Source organism: Hippichthys cyanospilos, chromosome 21 (assembly GCF_059441005.1).
Source record: "Hippichthys cyanospilos isolate Australia breed blue-spotted pipefish chromosome 21, RoL_Hcya_1.0, whole genome shotgun sequence".
NCBI classification, from domain to species: domain Eukaryota; kingdom Metazoa; phylum Chordata; class Actinopteri; order Syngnathiformes; family Syngnathidae; genus Hippichthys; species Hippichthys cyanospilos.
This window is the reverse complement of record NC_142389.1, coordinates 9,292,653-9,304,495: the sequence shown is the minus strand read 5'-3', so window position 1 is coordinate 9,304,495 and position 11,843 is coordinate 9,292,653.

Genomic DNA, 11,843 nt, shown 5'->3' with positions numbered 1-11,843 from the left:
AAATGCATTTGTTTTTTTGTTTTGATTTTTTTTTTTTGGGGGGGGGGCACAATCTGGAAAGAAAGTAGTCTGCTGGACCATCTAAAGTTTATTTGGGGTTATTCTGGTGTACTTTAAATGGAGGCAGGTGTATGCTGACTTTCTATGAACTTGTTTGACTGTGATTGGCTCATTCTAAGGTGACGTAAAAAGAGGACGTGCACACTTTTGCAAATTTATTTCAGTCCTTTTAAAATTTAAACCCGAACTTTTTAAAAGAAAAAAGTTAATTTGATCATAATGTTGCCTTTTCAACAAGGGTGTGTAGACTTCCTATATCTTTCCATTTGATTTTCATACCCCCCCCCCCCCCCCCCCCCCCCTCCACACACACACACACACACACACACACACACACACACACAGAGTCAAAACATACAGGGGAAACCCTGAGTCTGTGTCCCAAAATGCAAAATGTGTGCCCCCCTGCTGGTGCTTAATTTCAAACTAAGCCTTAATTATCAATGCCAATTTATGGACAATCTGATGGTGCAGGAATTCATGTATCATGCATGCTCAACTTCATACATCCAACCACAACAATCCTTTGTCTACGGTCTCTCATATGTACGCTTGTTAAATCAATTCAAAATGGGCACCATAAAGTTTCAACTATAAGACCCCCAGTCAGGTAGCAGCACCAAGGGGAGGGGAAAAAATACAAGACAGAAGTCAGTCATCAGGGTCGTTGAGATATTGGCACATGGTCGCTCATTGACCACTCCCCTGTTGTGATTGGCAGCCAAAATGAATTCCTCCATCGACAGATGTGTGCCGATAAAGGCGGTCAGCCCATAGAGCAATTGACAGTATGATTGAGGGAGCGACTGAGGAGAAGGTGATGACAGAGATCATGTGACCATCCACTTGCTTGCCCTGCTGCATAAGCCGGACAACTCAAAAGCTACATCGCCCTCATTTGATGTATATATTAGTTGCTGTCAAGAGACCTAAAAAGTTAAAAATACCTTTTAATTGATATAAGTAATCTCATTTTAATTTCATTTAAAAATATCCCAGAAAAAGCCTATCCAGATTTTTTTTTTCAATATTTTTAGATATGTGTTAATGTGACTTTTGTCATTAATTTACATTAACATGTACAATTTTACATTTATTTTGTGAGGTATTTGAGGCTAGTCCCCAAGTGCTATCTGCAACTTTTAATTATGACCATCGGGAGCAACGATACTTTTTCTTTTGTCAATTGCCAAATAATTAGAAAATAAGAATAAAATCCTTCATCCTGTCAGTGGCAGAAGTGTTCAAATTCAGGGTCTTCTTGAGTTTTAGGTTTGCATTGCTTTGCTATGGCTTGCTATATTAGTGTCTTCCCTGCGATGGATAGCTGCAGTTGTTGCTGGGTGCTTTGCATTGATGTGATAGGCTCAACTGGAGCTGCTTCTTCTTTTTAAAGTTAACTCGACCATTCATCAGACTGACTACCCTTACATGATCTTCCATTATCATGTCTTCCTTCTGCTCGTGAGATTGTTGTCTGACTCACGGCGGAAGCCTATCAGGTTCTGCCAAACACATAGCGGCCAATCAGCATCCACTCCAGGGTATGATTTACTTTTTGTCTTCCAAACACCAAATGTCCAGTACAAGAGGCTGTATGCATTAAAAACACATCTATTCACTGTGAAATATTAAAACTGAGAGATTAATAAGAGATTAATGCAATTAAGAAAAATTAGCTATGACCGTAATGAATTGATCACAACTATTCAGTTAATCTGTCACCCCTAATATACACACATTTTTGTAATTCCGCATATGCAGCAAGGTATAGGAGAGTGAGGTTTAGATGGATAGGATGACTGGCTCATCCCCAACTCACCTTGTGGATCATCCGGCGGTTCTGGCAGGGCCAGCGGCTTCCCATAAAGCAGTCCTGCTTGGCCCGACGTGACCACACAAAGACTTGTGAACGGGGAGGCCGCTTTATTATCAGATTTGAGGGCCAGAGAGACGAGAGGATGGCTAGAAGGGCTGTGGTCTGCATCTCCATCCATCACACGCGTCCCGACCTTGGCTTGACCCAAGCGTGGCAGCCAATGAGGCGCCCTCGTCCCCCTCCGAACACTCGCTCGCACACTTATCTAGCCGCACATTCACATGGAAGGGATCGGGTGACACCGAGTGGAGGCTGGATGCTCTCTGCGTCTGCCTTCGTTTCTTTGTTTTTCATGACTAATGTGAGTAAGAACACCTGACAAACAGGCTGTTGATCCCGGCTCCTCTCAGGCTCGTGGCCCCCGACGCCCTCTAAGGAAAAGCATTGTCCGTCACAATAGAAAACAGTAGTGAGGTTCCCCATTCATCTACTTGGATCCCTATTGTGAGCAGAAGACGTTTCATTTCACAAGCGAAATGCTACAGCGAAGAAGAGTCCATGGACAGAGAACATAATGCTGAGAAATGAAGCACATGCTTTCTGGGGGCCACTTTAGCAGATACAAAAAGAGGCTGTCCACCCCACCCTCCCCCTTAGAACTCAGAATAGCTTCATCCTTGTGCTTGGTTGAGTTACTTACTCAGCGTTTCTTTTACCATACAGTATTCGCTTTGAACGTATCACCTCATAAAAGCCAAGAAAATAAAAGAATCACTTCCAGTGTGACCTGGTGTTTAGGACACACAGTCTCATTCAAGCATGGCCTCGCAGTTTAACCACTGCAAACAAACAAATGGGTGGCATTGTTGTTGCTATGACAACCCCTTAAACACACTCTGAGTAAAGTTTCCGTTTTGTTAGGGAGAGATTTAGGGTTGAAGGGTCACGGTTCAAGTTGTTAGAGATTCCTGGTTACTGTTGATATGCCCTTGAGCGAGGTGTGTGTGTATGTGTTAGGCAAAACTGTACAAACTGTTCTAAAAAATCTAGAGCGGTGTTTCTTATATATATAAATACAGTATATAAAAAACAGCATGTGCGTAAATAATTTGTGCATTTCCGTTTTTATTTTTTATTGCTAATGATTTATCTTATGCAAGAAATCAACCATCATCAAATCTTTCCTTGGCAGAGACATAAAACGTTATGCTTCCTCCAGTAAGTTTTGCCTTTGGTTACTTTGCGAGGCTGTTAAACACACACAGCTGAAGCATGGCCTCTACCTTTTAAACTGCAACGCCAGCAGCAATCTTGTCAATAACACTCCGCAGCCTGAGCCAAGACTTTGATACGGAGGACCTGAGGCTTTGTTCTCCTGACGGCTGAAGAAGCACGTGTTGCCACATAGCCTCCGGGTCATAATTGCTAACATATCACTTAGGAAAAAAAAAAAAAAAAAACTCGCAGTACTACAGTGGTCTATTCCACACACAAAGCCCAGGGCAGAAAAAAGGTTAAGATTAAATGTCTTGCTGGAGAGTGTTAGGATTGCAGCGTGATTGTCACCTGTGAACCACCTGTCTGCCCAGCACACCAGGAAGAGAAATGGCGCCCACGTGCTCGCTGGGAGGGATTAGGCAGCAATTTGTGTGCTAAATGACACAAAATGTTATCTCTCAAACTTTGATGGTCATTTTCAAGGTGACAAATGCATTCACTCACCACTAGTTGCTCAATTTAAACCTGAATAGTAATGAGTTACATTCACTCAAGTAATTATTGGATGAACTGTATGACATGTCGACAGTGATAATAATGCACATGGATTTTCAATTATACTTAAGGATTTTTATTTACACTCGGAGATACTTGACATGTTTTATATTCAGCTATGTATTCAGCGAAAGATAGATGAGAACTGTCTAATGATGCCATGATGATAATGATGATAGATGGATACGTGTGGGCAGTATTTGTCAATTTTTTTTTCAAATAACAATACGGTTTGTCAGTACGGTTTTTAGCTAGTCAAAATCATGTACACCTGCTTCATTAGATCTCAAAATAGACCAATTATAAAAAAACAATTAAAAAATACCTTCACGAAGATAAAGATCACTTTGGATTGACACTGACAGACAGAATTAATTTTCTAGTTTTCTTATCTTCGGTGTAATCGGAGCCTTTCTTCGTATTTTGTCTACCAGTCAGTTGCCAATCAGAGATACGATCCTAGTTACGATACAATTGTCAAGCCTCTGTGTATTCTAAAGCAGGTTGTGTTGAGATGTTTCAGTGACAGGTGAGAGGCTGAATAGTGTAACTTTAAGCCTGTCGTTGGTCCGCGCCCTGAAGCGCATCACGCAGTGTGAGTGTGAGAAGCACACAAACTATGCACTGATAGACTGCCTCCCTGTCCCCTTCAGGCAAGGACCAGTCTAGATTTGCATCTCACACAAGCGATCTGCACAAATCCAGACAAATTGATGTGAAGTGCAGTCTTTCAAATGCTTCATCTGTGTCAACAACCTCTTCCGTAATGGCAAGTAACTAAAACCCCCAATTTACACTTTAATGAGATGCTGATATCAGTGACCACTTTGTCAATAAAAGTGTAAACACAGTTTTCAGCTTCTACAAATAGTGCTGGACTCTTTGGGAACACTGTATGCTTGCTTTCTGATAAAGACAGAATGATAACACGAGTAAAACTCTTGTTCTTGCGGTGGTTTACATAAAAGATTAATCCTCATTCTTGTTGATGTAGTTTAACACTAGAACTGTGTTATGGTGGTTGCCTAGCAACTGCTTGGTAACAAGGCATGGTATAGCACAACTGATCTGGTCCTGGGTTGGATTTGATAAGTAAATACAGGAATTAAATTAACTGGAGAGAGGAGACCTTTTATAGACTTACATATTTGATAAGGAACATTTAGCATCTAGTTAACAACATTCGTAACATGGTGAGCACTTTTCTATGAGCCGTATAAATGTGGGCAGTACACATGGCAGGCATAAAAAGGGAACTGATGGGTGGAGTTTTCTTTCTGTTGGTATTTTTTCACACCGTAACATTTATAAATGGATGTTTGCGCTGCACTGGGTGTGAACACAGATGACTAGGTTTCTGAGTAATGGCAGTGGCTCCTTTCTTTTTTATAAATGAACTAGGTCGCTCCCTCCCTCAAGCATTTGCTAGCTAGCTTGCTTGTTCCTAGCTAATGTTATCTTGCCTGCTAGCTCTTCTAGCTAGCCTTTAAGTAGCTTATGGCTAGCTAGCAAGCCAATAACTCTTTCACTACTCATTACACGCAGTGTACTCCATAGTAACACACATATACAGCACATATTATCAATATAATTCCCACAGTACTGGATCATTAATTCACAAAATGTTGTGTGTGGAAAAGTTGCTAAATGCTCCAACAATCTTTACATAGGTGTGTAATGAACTACTGCAATGCCGTTTCATGTTATTTCTATGACTCCATTACCCACTGCGGTTTTATATTTTGAAAAGCTGTGGGATGCATTGTCCCAATGGGAATGAAAGGGTTAAGTAACTTTTGGTTAGCCTTCCTTGAAGTAGCTTTTGACTAGCCATCCTGTATTTAGCTTCTGGCTAGCTTGAAGCTCTAAGCAGCTTCTGGCTAGCTTGAAGCTCTAAGCAGCTTCTGGCTAGCTTGCAGCTCTAGGTAGCCGCTAGCTTCTGATCAATCTAGCTAGCTACTACTTGCGTATTTATAATTTATAAATTTATCTCTAGCTAGAAAACCGGAAGGTTGAATCTCAGACTACTACTGCGTATAGACTGGGTGCTGACCTCGCACGGGCTGTACGTGCTCACCTATCTACTTCTGAACAGGACAGTTGCCCTCATCTTCATCCCCGCCTCCTCCTCCCCAGTGGTCGTTATCGTTTCAACTCCATAGAGACTCCTCTAATGACAGCACTTGTCTATAACGTCGCCATCACGCCTTTATGTACGTGTGTGTGTGTGTGGTTGGGGTGGTAGTTGTGCACATGTTTGCCCTGTAATGACAGCGGCTGTCTATAACAGATCGTCCTGGCAGGGATCATTCGGTCCACCCTCTCTCCCACGTCCGCTGTCCGGTGTCACCAATGTCCGGGTGGACGATGATGTGATCTTTAGTCCCCTCTCCGATCTATAGACTGGCATTTGGCTCAGGGAGCGTCCCCAGGCTCTGACACGCATGCTAAACTTGGAGCATTTCTGCCGATATTCCCACCCCCACCGACTCAGCAGCCTCCTCCAAGAGAAAGGTAACGCCAGATGCGGCAATATTGTGACATGCGGCATTAGATACGAAAGTGGCAGCTAGCCACTGAAGTTTACGTCTCTCTGGAGGAAAGGATGACCTCTGTGGAGCCTCATCTCACAAGGGCTGTACTGAATGTAGTGCATAGTGATAATATAATCAGAGGTGGGCACTTCGTCAGCAGTGACGGACTTCTCAGTCAGTCAGTTGCCGATGACGCCCATTTTGCTGAAGGACTGACGAATGATGGAATGCTCAAAAAACGTGCAATCTTAATCCGTCAGAATTGTTAGAATAGGCATTACGTCAGATGTCCGCCATGCCCCCTTTTGCTTACTGAAATATGAAAACTGACTTGCATGTTTGTCTGCTATATTGCTGCATCTTTAGAGTAGAAACTGCGATCACTCAAGCAGCAGTGGAGAAATATGTTCATTTGAGTGAATAAACTGGGTTTGTTCAATTCTGTGTCATTCATAGCTATGACACAGCTGACTTCTTTGTAGTTGCTACTTTTCTTAGTCCCGGTTTCATGAACCAAAATGCATACTGTACACCAGCAGTTCTCAAATGGGGGGTGAAACAAACATGCATGCAAAAATCCTTTTAAAAATAATTATTGAATTGTTTCGCAAATATATAAGTTCAGAAAGTTCTGAAAAAGGGTTGAGAATCTTTGCTGTACACAGTCTCGCTTACCAAAATCTAAGTTATTTTGCTTTTTAAATAGGTTTTACATTAAGAAATTTCTTGCTCACAAGAGCATTCTGGAATGTGTTTCCACTGCAAAAGTTCACTATTTCAAGTTGCCGATGGGTACACAAACAATTTGCATGCTTTCTCTGATTGGCTCTGGGCCAGGTCATACATACAGTACATAGATTCTAGACCCCCCAGAACACTCGGGTAAATTGTGATATTTAGTATCATCAATAAATGCAAATAAATGTAGAACTCATTAATCTTTGATTTACTAAGGTTGGTATTAGTGGCTTACATCACATTTTTGAGACAATAACTCCTTCCTCCGAGCAATATCATGTATTCAGGCAGTGTAATCCAATCTCGAATAAATGGAAAAATCCATTAGCCTGATCGTTTGCGAACAATTGTTTCCAATGGATTCAAACTTCCCAATTTATGTAATAGTCCTATACGTTACTAGGCATAATGTATATGAGCATTATCTTCACAAGGAACGGTTATAACACTGCAAACAAATATTTTAGAACTTATGTAAGACATCGGTACAAAGTATATTTTGATGCGATGTATCCCTTTCACATGAGTACATGGCTCACTGATGATGACCACTTTGCACTGACTGAATGGTGAAAGCAGATTCATTCTAAAGTGGCTCTCAAGTCCCAGTGAGGTTTGCTGTATTATTATATTAGCATTCCTCAGTCCTCCGTGTTTTTTATCGCTAATGAAGGCTTAAATGCTCTTTGGCGTATGTGTTCTCAGTGGTGCGCATGGTCCGCAGGGAGCGCCTGTGTCCTGTCCTGCATTGATGCCATCACGCTCTCATCTGCATGCTTGACAGCGCAGACCTTCTTTCATCCTCGCGCAATCTCCCTTCCTTTATCATCTTCGTCTCTCAATCTGCTTGTGCTCCACTGCAGTCCCCCTGTCGCCTTCCATTACTTGCCGCTCATCTTTGTCTTGCTTGGTTCTCTTTTTCCAGGCCTTTTTGCAAACTTGCCTGCTCCCTGGCTTTGGGTCAATACTGCATGTGTTGAGGATTCAGTGGTTGTACTTTCTAGATAAACACCCTGTTAGCAGGATTATCCCTGTTGTCCTAACAATGTAAACCAGGGATTAGGTCCAACTCTCCAGGGATGCAAGTGTGTGTGTGTGTGTGTGTGTGTGTAATACTGTTTTTGCACAAGATGGGTGTACCATTATTTGAGCACACAATTTGGGACACAGCTTGAAAGAAAGCTCAAGGTTGCTTTCCATATCAATCATAAATTCAAGGACTAATCAGTATGATCAATCCATTCACACAGCTATCTGTCCATCCAGTCATCCACTAATCCGTTTATTCATCCATGCACACGTCTATAAATCATCCATTTATTCTAACGTCCATCATGCATTCACAAATTCATCCATCTGTTCATCTGTTCATATCTTCATACATGGGCAGGGGTGCACATAATTTTTTTCACAGGTTATTCACATGAGTACCAGGTCATAGTAATCGGTACACACACTTTCTAACATTCTTCCTCAATTTTCTTCTTCGTGTTGCTCCCACATTAGCAGCGCACAGTTTGTGTGCACATGGCCAGCCTTCGTCCTAAAAGTTTTGTAACTCCAACACTTATGATTTGCGTGGTTCATTAGGATTAATTAGAGGTAAATTGTCAACTATAAAGTGAGAACGTAAATAATTTTCACGTGAATGATATGCAGACCAGACAGCCAATCCAAGCCGTGTCAGTAACTGTAGCTTTATAAAAAGACAAAGAGAAAGCTCTTACATAGAGCTTGCATTGTTCCTGCAGTTTGTCTCACCACCTAGCTAGGGCGTAATTAGCTATTCTCAATTAGCTTGCGTGTTAGTCGTAAGTTGCGCTACATTCACATGCACTTTTCATACTTGTCAAATAAAGGATGACTGAAAATTTTTCACCCGGTATCAAACACACCATTTTTGTCTGCTAGCTGAGGAAATGAGCGGTAGATCTTATACCACGTGTAAGTGTACCTCAAGATATGACACATCTTGGGGCCACTTCTCAAGGGAAAAAAAAAAAAACTTTTGGCTCAGGCTCGGTTGTTGTCATGGGTGAAAGTTAAATAGGGTGTGCATAGTGAAGCATACATTTTTACGCATCAGAGATTTCTGTTGCGCATATGTACCTGCATACCAGTTTTGTCCGTCCCTGAACATGGGACAGGATACCACCCGAAGATGCAACGATTTTAAAATGTAACAATACAATTGAGCTTGCCATATAAAATCTTTTTTCCATTGAAATCACCTCCAGCTAAATGTTGGATAAACTCTTGTATTGGCTTGTTTTCACTTAAGCCTCGCGACATGTCATTTCAAATAAAAATAATAATCTTTTCTTTGGGATTATAATGGACTTCAGAGCTGCAAAGGAATGAAGGCGTAGAAGAGAGTGAAGAAGGACTCTGGCGAAGTTCTTTGGAGCTCGCAGTGGTGGCGATTGAAAGGTCAAAGGTGAGCCTCCCCTCACACTATCTCCTGTACCGCAGGGGCAGTCACGACCGGGTCAGCGGAGGTTCAGGTGTCAGCGAGCGACGGCTGACTGACGAGACCAAGTGGGACCTCTCCCCGAAAACGCCGTCCCGCTTGGACCTTTCATCCTTCCTTCCCTCCTTCTCGCCGTCGCTCCTCTGTGACCCGCCCCGCCCTCCCTTCAGCCTTCTCTTGACTCTCGGTCCAAGCACACGACTTCAACCTTGTCATCCGCTCATCCTTTCCTCCTTGCTCCCCCCTCCTCACCTTCTTCTTCACCCCGAAAGCTAAACATTACCACAGGCTTTCACTCAGCGGGTCGGCCTGACTGGGGCAGCTCTCTGTTGGGGTTGCATGTCTTCCGTCAGCGCACGCGCACATGCGCACGCTTTTGTGTAAATATTTCGTTATGTGGTTTCATGAGACTACTGAACGAAATATACTTTGCTAAAATGTAAACTAACCTCAAAATAGCTTAATATGCCGATGTTAATGTACGAGTGGCTGGCAACAAAAGTGAGCAAACCACTCAGTAAAAATGTCCAAAGTGGGTGCAATTAGTCTTTTTTTTTTTTTTTTTTTCTGTCTCTCCTCTCTGTGGACATGTGTGTCCATTAGGTGTTTTCACACACTCTATCGCCACCTAAATCTTCACTTTAAGGAGATCTGCAAAGTAACACGTTTATATATATATATATATATATATATATATATATATATATATATATATATACACACAATCTTTACTATGATTGCTAAAGGAGATATTTTTTTTTAAGTCTGGGCCCCAGACTTCCCTTTGCTGGACTATAATAGTAATGAACTTAATTATAAAGATTTGTGCATGGAAAAAAAATATCTCCTTTGGCAATCATAGTAAAGATTTTTTGCCCCCCCAAAAACTTGTTCTTAGTTTAAATAGTTTTTAAGTGATTGACAGGTTAATGACAATCTAATTTGTATGGAACCATTCGGATATGGAGGAGGAGGGGGGTGGGGGGGGGTAAAGAATATCCAAATTGTATTGCTTACTGAATATAAAGTTGAATTTACAGTTTAGTTTCCTGTAATATTTACATTTTATTTTTGATGGATATTTGCGGGGATGCTATTCTTTCAATATATTTTTAATATCTCACATACCCCTGGAGTACCTTCATGTACCCCAATTTGGGGGAGGGGGGACCTAGGTCAAAAGATAATTGATAACACCTTGAAAATGTGTCTTGGTGGAAAATAAGTCACCAGACTTGATATTGACAGTTTGTAACCAATTTGGACATTTTCACTAAGGGGTGTACTCGTTTTTGTTGCCAGCAGTTTGGACATGAAATCCTCTGTATTCATTTACTTTCAAGTGAGAATAATTTTGCTCGGTTACTACACAAATAAAAATCTCATTCTTTAGCGCCAGTCCATGAAAAGCATACCATTTTATAACAAGGTTGGAGGTTTAATGTGGATGTGCACTGCCGTTCTGGTCTCTATAGATAAAATGTGACTCATCGATTATATTATGCGTATTCAATTAGTAGATTTTCTTTTTTTTTAAGGTCAAAGCCAAAGATAAGACCCCTTTCTACAAAACGGAACTCCTTTCTAGAAATGAGGAAAAGATTTGATCGTTTTCGTTGAACTCTATGAGGACCGATGAAGCAACAAGGTACATATATTGTTATTGACTGGAGGGCAATTGTTGAGTCACTGTTATTGAATCTGTTCACATCCGCAGATATATTACGGCCATTTTGCGCGATAGTAGACACCGCACGCTTTATTTATTGCAGCTTTAAGGCCGATAGGACACTTTCAAATCTCCCCGTGCAGCCAGTATATCAACGCGATGTCCCTATTTATGTCTTTAGATAGCATTATAGTCTTACATATTGCTACTTTGGGGAATGCCGCAGCTGTCCACTTTATCATCTGCGACTGTTTTCTAATTACCACACCTAAGAATTAAAAGGCCTCAGCCCTCTAAGGTTAAAATTTTCACATCATAACAATGGACAGATTTGTAAGTTATTGACTCCTTTTGACCCAGTTATGCAGCCGTTGCTCGTAAATTAACCGCAGCTGATCACGGGGCAGTAAGATGGGGAAGAAAATGCAGCTATTTGTCACAGCGCAGAACGGTGTATGTTTTAATGAAATTATGATTTGATTTACACTGATAAATGAATGCGAGGAAAATAATGTTTTCAGAAGTGACAATTTTGGAGATACAAGCAACTTTTTTCTGATATTGTAAGCCCAACAGCATATATTTTTTCATCTTCAAAAAATAATACAAAAAAGTTGAGTATCCATAATTCAACTTTTGAACACCCATGAATCAAAATCAGACATAAAGAAACACTTTGGTAGTTTTAATAATTTAACAGTAAGTTCAAAATGACTCGAGCCATTATGCTAATACCTTCAGTCGTTTGTTACTAAAATGCCATTTCCTCTTTGCCTCAGC